At 33.9% G+C, this 19950-nt stretch overlaps 1 protein-coding gene across 26 annotated transcripts in view; it reads left to right on the forward strand.

Annotated features, from left to right (window-relative positions):
- LOC106874330 (uncharacterized) overlaps nucleotides 1–19950 on the forward strand; it is a 902231-nt gene that overhangs the window by 483196 nt on the left and 399085 nt on the right. The gene's annotated exons all lie outside the window — the stretch shown is intronic.

Here is a 19950-nt window from a genome sequence, read left to right on the forward strand (position 1 = left end):
TGAAAGACACTGTTTTTTCTTGTTGTCACTAGATAAAGGGAGACAATTATTTATATTAGATCAATATGAGAAAATAATCGGAATGAATTTACATAATCTAATAGATGTAAGTAGGCTGTGAATATCGGCCTATCACGATAGAAAATACCCCAGTAACAAAAAATCAAGAATCAACAAATAAACAAGAAGCGATTTTATCTATTGCTACACATTGCAATATATTGCAGAAGCAAATCAATGAATTTACTTTTTCCTATGTTTATTTTTTAAAGAGGGATTGTTTGTTTTCTGTGCATCAGTTGTTACCATAAGAAATCAACGTTTCTAATTAAGTTTGATTGTGAGGAAAACCAAGTTTTACTATTGTGTATAACATTGTGTAAAATATCGATAGTTGTTTGTAAGTTGCAGACGATCAGTTGAATACCGATATAATGACGCGCATCCGACCAATTGGGTGTCGTGTCTCAGTAGAAAATAGAGAGAATACTCTGCTGTGAACGAATACAGCCACCAACCAGCTCGAATCATTATATCTACATATTCTGATCATACATCAAACACTCTCACTTTACATACTCGACTCGCATGAACATATATTTTATAGTCTTTTACCTCGTCTTTTTTCGAAATTTTTTCAAACAAAGAATTACAAGGCAAACACACTACCTAATTGATATATATTGTCTACAGTAACAATAAGTATTAATGTTAAGTTTTGCTTATGGGAACATGAGGTGAAAAAAATACAGAATGAATATTTGAAGAAATATATTAAGTTTGATTGTGAATATATTTCCACAAATGATATAAATATTTTAAATTTAGGTCGAATTGTTCGATATGATACGATATATGTATATAAGCGTGTAAGTATGTATGCATGTATGTATGCATGTATGGATGTATGTGTATGTATGTGTGCTTATATACATGTATATATGTGTCTATGCATCTATGGAAAACATTGTGCTCTGAAAAGTTATCTAGTTTTAAATTTGGTAGGGAATCCTTTAACAATGAAACAGTCATTTAGTTTCATAGGTGCATTTCATAAATATCAAAGCGCAAAGTTAATGGATAGGTGTATATCTCATGAAGAAAGAAAAATAAAGCAAGAAGTTTTATCAAAACAGATTAGAAGTAAAAACAAACAAAAACCAGCTGTATTATAGAACATTGTCTTCAACAATGCTTTATCTTCATAAGATCATTTTAAAGTACCCTATATTTTTATAATGACTGCTCATAATGCATGTAGCGTACAAGATTCTAGATGAGAATATATGAGTTAAGAGCAATGGACAAATTAGATTTATCTTCATTTTGATTTTTGTACTTATTTTTCGATGTTCATATGATGTAAGCTGGAGGATTTAATGCAATATATTACTTTTATGTTCCATTGTTTTGAGGTTTGGCCTATACAGCCAACTGAGTATAAATATATTTTGTTTATTCCATCTTCTATATAAGATACTTTAAATATTCCAGATTCCGCCTTACTTAGGGCATATAATAAAATAATACAAGCATGAAGAACTTAAGTACCTTTTGTTATTCAAGAAACCACATTTATAGGTTTTATAGGTTAAAATGAAGTAGAATTGAACTAAAATATCTGATCCGTATCTGTCGAAGGTATTTTAGTTTACAAGTAAACTGAAGACACAAGCCGTCCCTGTTGAATATATCAGTCGGTTGTCTGAAAATCAATATCTGAGAGCTTGAAATATTATCTGAACTGAAAAGAAGAATTAACATGTTCAGATTGTAAAGAGAATGGATTTAATTCATTAAACAAGGTAATATATAACGAAATGAAAGCTATCTTAAACAAGAACATAAAGGTCTCCATACAAATACAACTATACATAGAAAAATACACTTAGAAACGCATATATATATACGTATACATAGACACACACACACACACACACACACACACACACACACATATATATATATATATAAACTTGTGTGTGTGTGTGTGTGGAGACAAATACACACGTACTAAAAAGTAAATGTATTCAATAAAATCGCCATTGGCTTCAACCCCGGCCTCCAGCCGACTTCGGAATCTCCTGCAACTCTTCTGGACGATCTTCTTGTTTAAGTTGGTGAATGCTGCCATAATCGTTACCTTCAGTTCATCATTGGTGTCACAAGGAGTTTTGCTGGTCTCTCGCTCAACTGCGCCCCACACATAACAATCAAAGGGTTTGCAGTCTGTGGGATTAGGTGACCAGATGTCAGGGATGATGTGGTCGCAGAAATTGTCCGACAGCCATGACTGGCTTCTCCCGTTTGTGTGGCATGGTGTAGAGTCCTGTTGCCAGACATATTGTCTTCCTGCCGCCTCCCAATTGACCCAGGGCAGCACTTGATGTAGGCCTCCATTAATTGATGTAGGCATCCGTGTTGCGTTTGAGGCCATGTGGGAAGATGAATGGAAAGATAACGTTACTATCACTAGTTACCACTCCAAACACCATAGTGTTAACTGGATGTTTAGTTTTATCTCTCTCAGTACCTGTTTTGGGGACAGGGTGAGCCAACGATTGTGCTGTGTATTCCCCATCTGATCTTGGCAGACGTTTTTCTCGTCTGAGAAAGACCAAAGCATGTTCGGTTGGAGGGGATGCTTGAGTTTATTCAAAAGCTTCGTGGCGCGGCCTGTCTGTCTGTCCTATTTTCTTTGATGGCCAGTTCTCATTTTGTATGAGGAATACCGAATGTCTTCATGCACTACCTGCTTGATAAGTAACTCAGACACTCCCATGTCCCTGACGATGGATGGACCTGATTGACTTGTAGGAATCGTTGTCAATCAAAGACTTCATCTCACCAACAAATTCAGGAGTTCTTTTCTGATCAGAACGATCAGAGTGAGTTTTCCGAGCTGCCATACCTTCGTAATCACCATTAGACACGCCCAACTCTTTCTGAATGCTCTGCTCTGTCCTCAGATTGACGCCCAACGACTCTGAAATGTTCGTATTGGAGCTTCCGGTGCAAATGCCAAGCAGTACAGCATGTTGTTTCCAAGTTTCTGGTAGGGTGAATTGCGTCATGGTGCTGTTTTCCTCACAGATGGTGTTCAACTGACCCTACTATACTGAGTAGTCGAGAAGATAAAAAACAATCAATGCACATGCGCGAAATTATGAGTGAGACGAAACTTGTCTCAGCAGCGACGATTGAGGATGTTAGAGGCATTTATACCTTGTTAGGAATTATCAATAACGTTTACTCACAGTCAGTTTGCTAAGACGAAATCTCTCTTCACAGATATAGACGAAAATAGTGGAAGGCAATCACTAATGTTGCAATTGGCGCCCGACTTTTTAAAAATCCGTCATATCCAGAGAAACAGATTTACAAGCTTGTAGATTTGCAAGCTCTGTGGTATCAACAGGTATTCTAAATTCTTTTTTTTGTTGTTTTTCGTTTATAAATGTTCTCTTTTTATAACATGTGGATAGCTGTGCTAACTATTGGATGTAAGTCCTATTCAAAAACAGTTGTTTTACAAGTGGCTAGCAGGTGAACAAAGGGGATAGCTGTATAACATATAGACTGGAATTAAAAATGCAGGAAGCAGTTAAACATGTATAAGACTTTAACATCTTATAATTTTGTATTGTCTATCATGCTTAGCTGTTATAGAGATATATTAGTAAATTTTGTTTATATAATGCTAAGTCATTTGTACTTATAGCAAGCTATCATTAGCTAATTAAGTTATGCACATAAAAAGAATTACTTTAATTCATTAAAATTTAATCCGTTGCTATATTAAAATTAAATTCCTCAACTCGAAAATTACGCTATATTATTTTCGTTAAATATCTGATAAAAAAGTTTTTTAGTAGAAATTTTATTTGGGTGTTTCTAATTGATTGTCTTATTGTTGCGGTTTAAAAGTTGTACAGGTGTTTTTGTTTTTTGCAATTCAGAATATCTTCGTCACATTTCTTTAATTAAAATTTATAGATGTAATCTTGTATAAATCATTACTGCCTTGAGGCGTATTCAATAACAAATTCACTTCACTTGCCTCTTAAACCTATAAGATGGTCTCATTAATACCAGCGATTAGACGTAATTTTCTTATATTTAATTTCGGTTCTCTCCCAAAATACTGATAAGATTTATTTTTAATTTAAAGCCAAAGACAATAACTTTTAAAATTAATTTCTTTCGCAATGCAACTAAAAAAAAAAAAAAGACTGAAAAAAGTTTAAATTATTCTCAATCTTTAGTTATTTAGAGTTGAAAATACCTGGAAAACCCATGTGCTTCTGACTAATTAATATTAGGATATCTCTAAAAGTAAACAATAGTTTTTAGATTAAAAGGAAATTAATGTACACATAAGTTGACAAATTGCTTTTAATCAAAAGTCAGTTTCCCAACGCTCAGCATGTATTGGGATATACATACATATATATATATATATATATATATATATATATATATATATATATATATATATATATATATATATATATATATATATATATATATATATATATATATATATATATTTATATAAATAAGGATAAGATCGGTATTTAAAATATTGATCTTACCAAGTGGTCAGCATGGGAATAAAAACCATCAAAGGTAATAATTATTTAAAATTATAATAATTTTATATATATATATATATATATATATATAATGTGGTCGGTGCCATGTATTTGTATGCACGTGTGTATGTGTGTGTGTTTTATGTGTAAAAGACATTGTAATATGATGCAGAGGACAATAGCGAGTATTACCTCGTAATGTGATAGTAACACTATAAATACGATATATTGACAGGTAGAGTGGTTGGTATTTGGCTCCACGCCAAATCTAACCCAGTAGACTTGCGATCAATAACATTCCTGCGATCAATAACATGACCATCTCATGTTTTTAATAGCTAAGACGTTATATAATCTGTGTTCTTTTCTGAGAGCAGAGTGTGATTAGGGGCACGTTTAGCTGCTATTACTAGCCCATCAAGCACCACATAGAAGCTCTATCGCTGTCTCTCACGAGCAGGGTAGGTCAGTGTGAGGTTAGACACTGTCTAAATAAATAGTCACAGCTTTAAGAAATATATCTAGTTGCATTGGTGGGAAGCATAGGATTTTAAACATTGAATAGCTGTTCGTATTTATAGTGTTCCTTCAAAATCTTTCAGAAGACAGAATTTAACTTCTTTTTGCGCACACGGATTACAATAAGAACGGAGAAGATAAAGCATGGAACTAGATGATACAGCTTTGTGTGATTAGAGAAGGATTTTTTGTTGCTCTTGCAAACTTACTGGATTGATTAAAAGTATATTTGTATATCTCAGATGGATCTCATACTATATAGTCCAAACATAATACTAAAACTCAACGACTGTATGACTACTGTTGAATTCTAATTCGAAAACGTGATCCTGAGTGTAGTCGCTCGATATGTAAGAAGAGCAGCTATAAATCGCCCTCTTAAATCAAATTCTACCACCTCAAAACTTTGGGATACTTTTGCATACGTGCCTTTTATCGTGCATTTGGTCAGACAGACCAGGATCAAAAGCATAAACGAATTAGAATGTGTTTAAACTACATGTATGGCAAATATATAAAATCATTATAATCTTATGTTAATTGAAGGGTTCAAATTAGAGCAATTTACATTCAGCCTTCACCAAACATTTTTCCATCTATTGATCTAAATTATAATTCACTAATAGCTACATTCACAGGAATCTATATCTTCCTTTGGTTTTGTTAATAGTTACTTCGGGTGGACTCGGTTTTAAACAAACTTTTCGTCAGGTGTATGCTTAGAATATTTAATGTCAAAAGTATACCAAACTTTGAAATCATCTTGTATTCAACATTTCCTGACAAACAAGTTAATAAATAAAATTAAATAAAAACCTTAAATAAAAGCAAATACAAAGCAATGTTTTGGAGAAGTACTGCTTTGATAACCACTCTCGCAGAGATACACACATACTTAGATTTGTATGTATACATTTATTAATTCTTGCTTATTTACCTGAGTCTCTATGTATATGTTTCAACATTGTTTTCAACTTTGTTTTCCAAATATCTTAGTGCTTCCTATACAAAATGGAGGAGGTTTCTAAAATGAGACAAAACTCTATCAATAGAATCTAGACAACAATGAAGTCATGAGCTTTAAAAACGTCGAGCATATTTTTATTCTGCTTAGAGATTGCATATATATATATAAGGGATAAAGACCCCCTTCGGTCACGAATGACCATGAGATTGCAGCAAGAAATTTCTCCTCCGAGGCACAAGTCTGGGCAAGGTTGTAAGTGGAAGACTAGCAGTTGCCCATGCCCGCCTCCCCACTCCAAGCCACTGATATTATCCAAGCGAATGGCAAAGACCTATACAGCCTGGCTCCAGTGACGCCGAAACTCAGTTCTAGAGCTGAGTGAACTGGGACAACGTGAAATACTGTGTCTTGCTCAAGAACACCACATACAGCCCGATCTGGGAATCGGACGCACAACGTCAAGGTTGTAAGCCCGACGCTCTAACCACTCAGCCATGCGCCTTCACACACACACACACACACACACACACACACACGCACACACACACGCACACACGCACACACTTTAGTTATCCATGTGTTATGCGTTGCTAATATAGTACGCAATTTTGCTAATACTACGTGCAAGAAGTTAAAACTGAGAATTTATTGCCTACGATTTTTATTTCAATCAATATCATGGCATTGCCCACTGTTATTTGACTGCCAATCAGAATCACTTGTCAACATTTGATTATATATATTTGTTTCGTCATCAATTTCTTCTTGTCACATATCCTCCTCCTCCTCCTCCTCCTCCTCCTCCTCCTCCTCCTCTTCCTCCTCCTCCTCTTCCTCCTCCTCCTCTTCCTCCTCCTCCTCCACCTCCTCATCATCATGATCATCATCATGATCATCATCATGATCATCATCATGATCATCATCATGATCATCATCATGATCATCATCATGATCATCATCATGATCATCGTCATCATCATCGTCATTATCATCATCATCATCGTCATCATCATCATCGTCGTCGTCGTCGTCGTCATCATCATCAACATCATCTAATCCATTACTTATACGAATATTTTGCTGTTGAAATTTCGCGTTATCATGTGAAAATCAATAAAGTCCTATGCTTCCTTTATCCATGAGACAATTTGTTGCCTGAAGCAGTAAACTCAGAGTCGTGATTTGACATGTATTCAAGATACAATGTTTTCGATGTATAGCTAAAGAGTTTATTGATATAGACGTCAAGTGCCTGGGAAATGCTTGTTAACTCACCAGAAATGACAAGTTTTTCATTATACTGTTACAGACGATTTGTATATTTACTGAAAGATTTTCAAAAAACGAATCCAATAGAAGTACAGATTTTGGTGTTAGTAATTCCAAGTCAAATGGATCCACTCCTCAGTTGTATTAATTTACATCCAATCCATTTTCATTAGCATGAACAATGCCATTATTTTTCAAAGTTTAACCATTTAGGATGTTTTACGTTAGAATGTGACACAAAGCAGTAAAAAAAAAAAAAAAAAAGCAGTTATACCCAGCATTAATGTATAACCGCTGTCTTTCGTTTCCTACAGTACGCATATATGAAGTTTTAGTATCCGTTAGCAATTAAAAATACACTGTCGTTTTCAGCATTTTCTATTCGATAGATTAAATACAGGTGTTTTTGTCTTAGTTGATGATAAATCGTTTGAATCGAATACAATTTTCTGCATAGCCTGTATGTATTCGTTGAACTAGGAATTCTATAACTTAGACAGATAGAATGACAGTCTTTAAAATGTGTAAGCCAATTACGACTTGCCTTGAACTGAGAATTAGGAGTCAATCTTTGCTTCAATTCTAAAGATTGAATACATATAAATCCACCTGAAACAGAACAACTGCATTCTGCACTTGAATGATGAAAAACTGTTTTTAGTTTTGCTTTCAAATTGAAAAAAATTCAGTTTTGTATCGTTTAAATGCTTTTCGGTTTCACAATGCAGTGCTTAATTTTTCCCTTTGTTTATGCAACAAATGAATTGTAGCTGCTCCACAATTTTTTGGTCCTTCAGTCACTTTTAATATTTGAAGGCTTTCTCCAAAGAGCGAGTATGCTTTAAAGCATCCATACTAGCGATAATATTGTGGTGATATGTGTAGAATTATGACATTATTATAGAGAAAACGCGAATGTAACGCTATTTCGGTACCTTCAAACCGAACGGTTAATCTTGAAAGGATATTCAGAAGGAAACAACTGTGACTTGTGCTTTCAAAGGTAAAGTATCGAGATTGTGCTTTCAAAAGTAAAGTATCGAAATTGTTGAAATGTGGAGTTGATGACATAGCCGCCGAAGTAGACATGTCTAATCAATGCCCAGTTGCAATGCAATGAAGAACTTCTTTCAAAATTCTCACTAATAAACACTAGTGGCAGCAGTTATCTGGACAGGCAGTCCGCATGACCGATTTTTTTCGTTAGAATGTATTGTATCTTGAAATTATAATTTAGTAATATTACACCCCAACGTTGCAGGCGGTTCGCAGTATGAGTCGGTAACCCTTTTTTAGACCCATAAATCAACAGCAAAGGTCTATGATCTGTTTGCAATAGAAAATTTCTGCCATGAAGAAACCTGTGAATTTTTTACTCCAAAAATAATTGCTAGGGCCGCCTTTTCAATTTGACTATATCTCTTCTCTGCCGCTATTAGCGAGCGCGAAACATGAACCACTGTTTTGTACTTCCGTCTTCGTATTTATGAAGTAGAATTGCATCTAATCCGTGCGCAGAAACATCAGACGCTATGACGATGTCCATTTCGAGATCGTAATGTGCTAACGACAAGTCTGAGATTAGATTTTTTTTTATTTCTTCAAAAGTGTTCTGGCACTTAGTGGATCAACTGCACTTTACTCCTTTTTCTAATAAGTCGTTCAATGGAGCTCTTAACTTGTGTATATTAGGAATGTGGCTTTGATAATAGTTTGCCAACACAAGAAATGCTTGTCAAGTTGGAATATTTATCGGCGCTGACATATTCCTTAGTGCGTCTGCCCTCGACGGGTCAGGACGTCTACCACTTTTATCAATTATTTGTCCTAAGTACTTAATTTGAGGTAGAAAGAATTCACATTTTTCTTCACTCAAAGTGAACCCGAAAACTTGTGAAAAAACAAACTAGCGTTTCGGACTCTGAGACCCTTCGTCAGAGTAGAGTATTCATATAATCATTTGAATGTAATGTTTATTTCCTTCTATCAACGGTGACCAAACTTATTAACACCCTGCATACTTATCTGGAATTATTATTGTCGAATATATGATCTGTTAGCGTTTTTTTTCATCATCGTTACTATTTTTCTTCATTTACATCGCCCAGAGTTGGTTTATGAAGATTATAATTCGCCTTGAGGGTCATTTTAAAAGCCTTAATCACTATATTTCTTATAAAAATACAATGAAAGCCTTTCCACTTTATTCTTTATGAGTTAACAAGTCAAACGAAATTTATGAAACAGCGTTTAAGATAGCGAAAATGTGTGTTCAGAGGTAGATTACTATCATTTCTTATTGCTAATAGAATTTTGAGGACACACACATATGTTAACAGAAAAAACGCGTATGTCCGCTTAGTAAGAAGTGGCAAGTAAAACAAAAATATGTTGCTGCTGAACAACACACACACAAGGAATTGGTTTTCAACGGAGTTTACGTGGTGCCTACTCCATTCTGTCCCCCTAATTGTGAAGCCTGAACTGGTAGACAAAGGGATGCACGCTAGGTAGGTATACAACGTTCATCTCACTGACCGTCGTAGTTCACATCATATGTGAAGTCCACCTTGTTGAAGTTTAACATCACACATACGTCTAAGTGGATCGCGGGCACAAACAGGAACACACAGTATATGTCAGCTCACTCTCTTGCATCAAACTTATTGCCATGGCTGAGATTTTGAACGGATTTATTCTTACTCTGCAAGTTCCTATGAAGTACTCTTTCAGAAATTTTCCACGATGATAGCAATTTACCTAACCATCTACTCTGTCTGTAAAGATAATGATGAAATTTTATGCTATGAATTGCTATGTTTTCTTAAAGCCATCATCATTACCCATTCATTTGTCTTCGTTCGTGACCATAGAATTAAAATCACTGTTTTAATTGATATACTGAAACCGTTTAAGCTCATGATGCCATATAAATTACAATCTATAAGTTCCACAATGTAGGAAGTCTACTTCATTTAAACTTTTATATTATGCAAGAATGTTTTCTTTTTAAATAGTTACTTCTGAAATTTATGCTGGTTAATTTCCAAAGAAACAGCTTGGCTTTGTTTAACGCTGCTGAATAGTTTTTATTTCCATCTACATCTTGTCGGAAAAATTCTAAATGGAATATTTTGTAAGATGTTATGGCAGATGTTTCATCACAAAAGCTTCATTAGTGATTGAAGGCAATATTAATGATAGTGCAATACTGAGTCGCGAAGAAGTGGATCGTTAGAATTAATATAAATTTGATATGCAAGAAATCCTGAAAAAATATGTAATCTATCCTAAAGGTTTCTTAATTAGAACCTACCGTTAATCATTATTCATCTTTCTTGAAAATTTTATTGCTGAAGTGTAACAACCAGCTTCCTGATATATTTCTGATCAAGTAATGCATCACTACCGTATCGTTCAGATTTCTTTTCTAAACTGTCTTGAGAGAGCTGAGAGAGAGGGAGAGAGAAAGAGAGAGAGAGAGAGAGAGAGAGAGAGAGAGAGAGAGAGAGAGAGAGAGAGAGAGAGAGAGAGAGAGAGAAATAGGGGTATTATTTCCTTGCATATAACATGTGCAATTGAAATGTTAAGAACTTGTGACTTTTCATTAGATTCTTTTATTTGGTTGGTTTTCTATTGCATACCTTCCTGAACAATAATTTTCACGAGTGTTCCAAATGGTGAATTAGTGGTTCACTGCACACTACGATGACTAACATTTCAGTGGATACTGTTGTGACCGATTGCTTACTATATAATTCTCCAACTAACGTTTCTCTTTATACATTTATAACCAATGTTTCGCTATACAGCACTACAACAAATGTTTCACAGTAGATCAGTATAACTAATGCTTGACTGCAGACCACTTCAACAAATAGTTTGCTGTATACCACTGCAGTTAATTGTTCACTACAACCCTATATAATCAATGGTTCACAATACAGCAAGTGGTTCACTGTAGATCACTACAGCCCCTACTACTACTACTACTACTACTACCACTACAACAAACGCTTCACTGTTATCTCTACACAATCACTGCAATCAGTAGTTCACAAAATAAGCTACTTCACAAACTATGATGCTGCAATATTCCTTTCTAATTTGAACCTAGCTCGAATAATTACATCAATGATTAGTAAGATCTTTTAATAATTAAAACATATTTAACGATCAGTTAAACAAAACTTGTAGACTACGTAAACTATGTACTGAAATAACTAGCGATAATTTCGTGACAATTTTGTTTAATACATTTTAAAATCAGTTACTAGAATAAGGGTTGTTAGGTAAGAGAAAATAAGTCTTTAACTTATAAACTTCGTTTAATTAGTACAATACAGATCGAACATTTGAAACGTTATAAAAATACATCAGTTAATTTCTAGAGGCTAGGTTCGTCATAGCGTCCACTGTTTTAATTGAAAATTCTACTCAATTGTATTTCGAAATAAAACTTTAAAACTATTATTCTGACACGAGACAATAATTTATAGTAACGATACTTCTGTTTCATTCGTGTGATATTATCGTTATAATCTATGTATTTTTTTTTGTATCTGCTTAACATATGAAAAGAAGTAGCATACTGATTGGCATAAAGTCACTCACAGACACGTTCTAGCCTGTTGTCCATAGGCAAATTATCTCTTCCTTTGTCTTTTCTATTGCTACTATAGTAGCCTTACTTCTTCAGATCTGGCTGGGATCATATCACATCCACTCAAACATTTTCATTCAGCTCGTCCCTTTCCGGAGCTTCGACTCTTGAGTATTCTCTCCAGTCTCACATTTTCCTTGTTGTTGTTAGCTTACAAAAGCTGAAGGGAAATGTTTGTAGTATCATTATTATCAGTTTAGATGGGCCTTCCGATCCCATAGGCACTGAATCTTCCTCTTGGCCCAGCAAGTAAAATAAAGCGTAGATGCCTTCACAGTTTTGGAATATAGCCTCAAATTAACTCTGATCGAATAAAACCTATAATAAAAACCATTTAAACTGAGGCAAAACATATGATTACATTATCTACTGTATCGTTTCTTTTAATATTAGTTTTATTCGTTACATTATGTTTTTACAAGTTTCATCGAAATACTACTACAAGCGAAACGGCCAAAAATGCTAAAAAGCTTTACGTCAAGATGCAGTGAGTGAAAGGACTTGCGTAAAGTGGTTTGAAAAATTCAAATGAAGTAATTTTAATTTGTTTGATCAATGACAGATTAATATTAGTATTATGAGTATTCATTAATCATTTCAAGAAGCTACGAAAAGTGTTAAAGTAGGGGAAATGAGTTAATCATACCCTCCGTATGAGAAAATGGATTAATCATGCAAATCGTTGACGAAGACTTGACTGCCAAGAATCAACCAATACATGTAACTTCCAAGCACCATGTTTAACCGTTTCCCATTAGGGATTAAAGATAGATTCTTTACAATATTAAGTGCCACAGACGGAGTGGGAGACTAAGTCTAAATCAAAATCCCGTGCAACATCTACGAAGGTGACCTTACCCAAAGAAAATTTTCTTGGATTTATTGTTGGGTGTAGAAGGTATTATTTGTTATGAGCTTTTAGAACCGAATAAAACAATAAAGTCTATCGTTAGAACTTTACAGTGTGAAAACGACTTTGGATTTTAAAAAAATAACCTGCATAAATAAACCGTACAGGTTCTCTTTAATCAAGCTAATATATGACCCTACATCATTCAAGTCACTTAAAATCTTCTGGAATATTTCGTATGAGAAAAATCGTACTCCTTACATATTTTCCAGCAATCACTCCATCAGATTTCCAATATGACCTTTGCAAAACCATTTAGACAACGGATATATATAGCCAGCAGGGAAAACACAGAACATGAATTAAATATATGTTTCTCTTCAAAACACATGGAACTTTGCAAAAGCTTGCAAACATATGAAGAGAAGAAGGAAATTACAAAGCTAGTTAAATCCCCAATACTAAATGTCATGTTTGTATTTAGAAATAAATGCTAAAATTGGATATAACTTTCTGTACAAACCGAGTGTACGAATTAAAGAAGCGAGATTAATTAATTAATTTGTCTGTTTTCTGTCATATCAGGCGATATGAATAACTAAAGAAGCTTATTGATGTTTTTATAAAAAAACAGATTAAAATCGTCTTTCTGCCTCATTTATGTTCGAAGAAAACAAGAATATAAGTTCACATCAATAGCATTCAAACAAGCGGTTTTGTTTAAAAGGTTAATGAAATTGTTTACTTTACCTTATATGAACTGTCTCATTTACACCCTCCTATGAAACAAATTCTTATAAAATCTTTAAGTGAAAATAAAAATCATGAAATTTTTATTGAAACAATACAATTCTATATAAGTTACTTTAACAACCATTTTAAATTTCCCGCGATTTATATTAATTTACTCTTAATTTTGTTTGGAAAAAAAACAAACAAAAAGGCATAGAAGAATGGCAGCATGCACATATGCATAAAGTGGATGGTTTTTGTATGCTCTTGAGTAGTAAGCTTAAATCTGTCACCTAGCTTAGTACCACCAACCGGTACAAGCATTTGAACTGGATCTCTGACCAGAGAATATTTTCATAATTTAAACCATTGATTCGCTTAGCAGTAGCCAATGAGTCATAGTTTCTTTCCCCTTCTACCGAACTTCTTGACGATAAAAAAAAAAACTAAAAGTTATGTGCCTGCAATATATATTCCAATATTACATGCAAAATGTGTCATTTAGTATAATTCTTAAAAAATCAGAAAACGACCTGTATATGGTAATATGTTCCATTACAGTATGTTATAAAGTAACTTGTCCTATCAAAGACTGACTTTACAGCAACCTGTTCTTTAATAACCTATTCCACAACATGCTGTTCCACGAGTCCCTACATGATATTCTGTTTTATGACATATTTCTTAATGTTAGCTTGTTCCATACCAACCAGTTCTCTTCCGAAACATATTTATGATAGCTCATTGCTCTCACACTTAATATAACGAATCAAGAAATTTCAATAAGAATATTGCGCCGTAATAACGAGAAGATAGTTTAAAGGCTAAATTTTGTCAAAAATGACATGTGAAGTAACCCCTAAATTTGTATTAAGTGGAAACAGAAGAGAAAAGGTGTCATATTATTAGCAGAACGATGATCTTCACAAACGTGTTTTCGCCTTATATCAACTCATCAGTAAAATATAACTTCATCGTTTCTGTTAGAAGTTAGAATGACTAGAGAGGATATAGGATTTTATTTAAAGAGCGCCGAGTGGTCTGATAACATGTAAAATGGATTGGGGAAGATGCTATGAACGTATTTAATGCAGGGAACCAAGGAAACTTAATAAAAGATATAGCCTTTCGTTTTACAAACTCTATGGCCAACTTTCATATAACAAAATCTTCCTCTTACAATCTGTTTTGTGACAACCAATTATTTCTCTTACAAATTCTTTGATAAACTGTTTGTTTGGTCATCTGTTCTAAAATTTTCTATATCAGCAAGTGTACAAAAGTATTTTCAAAACTTTTACTGATATTTTATTTAAAACACGAAACAATTTAATGATTTTTCCCGATATTGTTGTTGAGCATCAAGTTAGCATCAGGTTAGGAAAATTATAATTAGTGCTCTTCAAGCCATGATCGAGTGACCATTTACTTAAACAATAAATTTAGAACTATATTAATCCCTGTATCATTACTGTATTATCTAATCGGTATATTAATCACACTTCTCTGTTCTTTTTTGAAGACATTGATATATAATTTGAGAGAAATTTTGCTATTAGTTCTAACAACTGAAATGACAACATAAATGTTCTCTCTCGTATGATATTAAAATACGGCATGTTTAATTCTAGTGTTCGCCTAGGACATATGAATTTCGTAAAGCTATCGATTTGCCAATAGGACACATGTTGTAGGCCACAGCATTTTTATATTTTATAGAAAGTTCTAGCTTATAATTTTAGCTTATTTCAAGCATTCTATTAAGTAGTGAATTTCAATCTGTGGCATTCGTTAGATTCTTAACATTTCAACTTATTTTGACGCGAACTTCGGATGGGACAGTTTATTTCGTGTCCTTGAGATCATATTGAAAAGAGAGAGCCAAAACGAACATTATCCACACCTCATATTTTTTTTAATTCTAAAATAGCCATGTAAACGTCGGAGATCAGCAAGAAGATATGAACAGTGTACGGAGAGGATGCTGTTACGGAACGTGTGTGCCTGAAATAGTTTTCAAGATTTCGATGGAGAAATGTTTCACTACAAGATGCAACTTGCTTTGGCTGGCCAAACGAGAATATCAGCGCCACCAACCCTGTTATATGTGCAGGATGATCAGATGTATTCTCCAAATATTCCATTTCCGAGTGTTGAAAATTATCTGCATCTACTTGGTTACGTCAGCAGGTTCAATGTTTGGGTCTCACATCGATGAAACGCGGCTAATACCGCTCGTTAGATTTCCATCTGTGATTACTTGCAGAAACGTGTAGAAAACAATACTTTCTGAAAAGCATAGTGACATGGAAACACAAAATGGATCACCTATAACAATGCGAAGCACAAACGACTATGAGGAAAGCGCGGCAAATGACCACAAATAACCTCCAACGCAAGACTTTCAATTTGGTGGAATTGGGAAGGTGTTGTCTTTTAAGAGAGCCTTCACACGGACAGGATCATCAGTTTGGATAATTACAATGAATTGCTGGACAAGTCGAACGTAGCGATTTATCAGAAGAGTCCAGCACTTCCTAATCACGAAGACATTATCTTTCATCGGCATTTATCTTTCATGTATATAACGGCACACTTCTTTGCAGACGTGGCAAAAGTTACTGGGGTTTGACAGGGAAGTTTGCCGCAACTTTCATATTCACCTGAATATGCGCCATCAGATTTCCACCTGTATATCCCCACAAAATTCATTAAATGTCAGAGCTTCTACTGTAAATAGGATTTAAAAATGAATCTGAAGGAGTTTTTCGCAACTAAAAACAAGAAATTCTTTCTGCGGGGAAATATAGCAGAAGATAACGGAAAGCAGTGATTTAGATTAATCGCTTTGTGTTTAAAACTTGTGTCCTTGTTCGCTTTCAAAACCGAACGAACTCTTCGGCCAACCCAATTTATATATATATATGTGTGTGTGTGTGTGTGTGTGTGTGTGTGTGTGCGTGTGTGTGTATGTGTGTGTTGTATGTATATATCTATGTATGTATGCATATATATATGCATGTATGTATGTATATATATATATATATATATATATATATATATATATATATATATATATATATATATATATATATATATATATATATATATATATATATTTATATATATCGATAGATTGATAGAATTAAAAGCAGAAAAGTATGAATACCACTTGTATTTCATACCTTAATCGTGCTCAACAGATGTTATTTTAAATAACCCCCCCAAATGTATAGTTACACATTGTGTTGTATATTTAATTTAGTTTGGATTAAATTGATCTAAATTAGATTAGTTATATTCAGTGATATTCTGTTACATTAGTCAGAAGGCCATTAATGGTTTAAATACATAGGGACAGACTGAAATACCGAGAAGGAAAAGATGGAACAAACTAACTATGCGGATAAAGGAATATACAAATATATATATTTACAACCACGTGCGCGCGCGCACTCACATATGTATAGGCTCACACGCATACATACATATATACACCCATAAAACATACGTATACAATATATAAGGCCATGCAAAATTACCTACCTATACACATACATTTATATATACAAAATTGTATTAATATTTGATACGAGAAATATATTCGTCATTTTGTGATATGCTAAAGTTTGAGGAGAAACACTATAAAAAACAAATAAATTTATGGCATAGATGGAACATTGTTGACAATTAGAGTGCTTTATTGAAAATGCTGAGAATTTCATAAACCTAAGTTATATTTCATATATATCTTGCAATAAAATTGCGATTAATGTAGAAAGAAGTGATTTTGCAGTATTTTACTACATCACACCTGACGGACCAGCATTCAAATATCTGAACGTATACCATCAGCCCTGCTTAGATACATGCATACACACACATATATACACGTGTATATGTATATATATATATATATATATATATATATATATATATATATATATATATATATATATATATATATATATATATACATATATATATATATATTTATATATGTGTATATGTATGTATAAATACAAACACACACATGTATGTATGTATGTATTTATTTATATCTGTGTATATATATATATATATTGTAAAGTAAAGGATAATTAAAAAAAACAAACAACAAGGACAAAAATTGTACAAGGAATACGCCATTAATTTAACGCTTCAGATGAGCATAGCCTGTCTAGACGTACATGACATTAATCCTTCTTCAGAAAAAGATGAAAGGAGAACATAGGGAAGAAAGCGAGGGAGAGAGAGAGATATATATATATATATAGAGAGAGAAAGAGGTGTGGGACTGTGCTTGAAATAATATTATTATGATAAAATAAATGGAAAAGTAGTTGAGAGAGGATGTGAAGATCTGTAAAGCAGAGACGTGAAGGCACATGGCCTACTGGTAAGGCTATTCAATTCAGGATCGAAAGGTGGATTCGATTCTTGGAACAGTGCCTTGTGAATTTTTGAGTAATAAATATCAGTCCAGTACTAATGCGGCCTTTTCGCCTTCTCGCTGTCTCATCGTCAATGTTCCTCTGGGTCTAGTGTGGGAGGGCCTCCTGGACCCCTGGATGACTATGTCTGCTTGCGATTGCAAATGTATCTTAAAATATTAGTAAAAGCCCGACTCACAGTTTGTCTGTGTGCTTGATGGTATGTATGTATATGTATAAAGGTGTGTAAAAGTGCAAACGTGGTTATATTATTAATGTGATTGTGAGCGTGGTGTTAGTGAGTATGTAATGTACTTGCGTGTATTTGTATGAAAATTAATAAGTTAGTTATGGTCGAAGAACAGGACAGTTGTCCGCCGTTTGTATGCTTATGTATATTGAAAAGTACTGATAAAAAAAGTGAATATTTGCGTGCATGAAACTGAATTTTGTTTACTATATAGCGGAAAAGCATGAATATACTTCGGTATGAATATATATGCATGTGAGTGTGTGTATACGTACTAGTGGAAATAGTGCCGTCTAGACAGATCATTGGGCTCTCATATGTGGGACGTTGTTGGGGATTCGATCTAAAGTAAAATCGTAAATTCGAGGAACCTATGAAAATGAAGAGATTGCATCAATAATTTCAGAGTTACATAAATATAATTTGTCATGCTGAAATTTGTCGAGTCAAAACCGCAGTCAACTCGCTGGAACCTTACTAGCTTAGTACCTTAGTATTGTGGTTTGTTCGGTCTAAAAGATCTCCCAATCGTACCTTGTCAAAACGTATTGGGTCTTTTCCCATATTTCGACCTGAATCTGGTGTTTCACCGTTCTGGTGTTTGATTGTTTTAAAAATATAATTTTTTTTCTCATTTTCGATATTGTTTTGCCACATTGATATCGATATATACAACTTTACTTAATTGTTTGGAAAAAATTTTCCTGTTAGCTAATTCAAGTTTCACTTTTAAAAACGTTTGAAGAAAAAGTGAATTTGACTTATATAAAATAACGTTTTCTTCTTGGAAAATCGACTGAATATGAGGTAACTTACTACGATTTAATGCTTAATGGATTTTGTTGGAAGAGAAAGGATTTGGTCAATATCAAAATTACTACGTTGAGGCATCTTGTCCCAAACAAATAGAGAGTACGTTTGCCAATGAATACGTCTGAAGCATTTGTAAAAGTTAAAGAAGCTCAAAACATTTTATTCTCACTACTTGTCTTCTACTTTCTTAATAGGTTAAATATAATTCTCTAACAAATATCCACTTCTCTTTGAGCTAAGAAGCTTAAAAATAAAAGAGTTATAATTCTACTTTCATTTTTAAACTTCTTAGTTCTCATTTTCCTGCACGTAAGAACTTCAGATATTATAGGTTGGTCTCAAATTGTACCGCAGACCAGTAGGTCATAGACACAAAGAAGTATTTCTGAGTACACTCTGATTTCAAATACGTGCCAGTCGTGGTTGTAGAACTACAAGAGACTGATTTTTTAAAGCAAGAAAGCATACGGAAATACTCACAGACACTCACGCTCTTTGTTACTCACATACCCACTCATACATGTGCGTGTGTCTGAGTGACTGTGTGTGTATTTGTATATACATACACATATATACATGCATATATAAAAATGCATGTATAATAAGGCGCAGGAGTTGCTGTGTGGTAAGAAGCTTGCTTCCCGACCACATAATTCCGGGTTCACTGCATAGAAACTTGAGCAAGTGTCTTCTAATATAGCTTCGGGCCGACAAAAGCCTTGTGACTGGACTTGGACTTGGTAGATGGGAACTGAAAGGAGTGCGTCATATATATATGTGTGTGTGTGCGTGTGTGTGAGTGTCTTTGTGTCTGTGTTTGTCACCCCATTACCGCTTGACAACCGGTGATGGTATGTTT

This window comes from Octopus bimaculoides, chromosome 2 (genome assembly GCF_046866305.1).
Source record: "Octopus bimaculoides isolate indiv1 chromosome 2, ASM4686630v1, whole genome shotgun sequence".
In the NCBI taxonomy this organism is placed as follows: domain Eukaryota; kingdom Metazoa; phylum Mollusca; class Cephalopoda; order Octopoda; family Octopodidae; genus Octopus; species Octopus bimaculoides.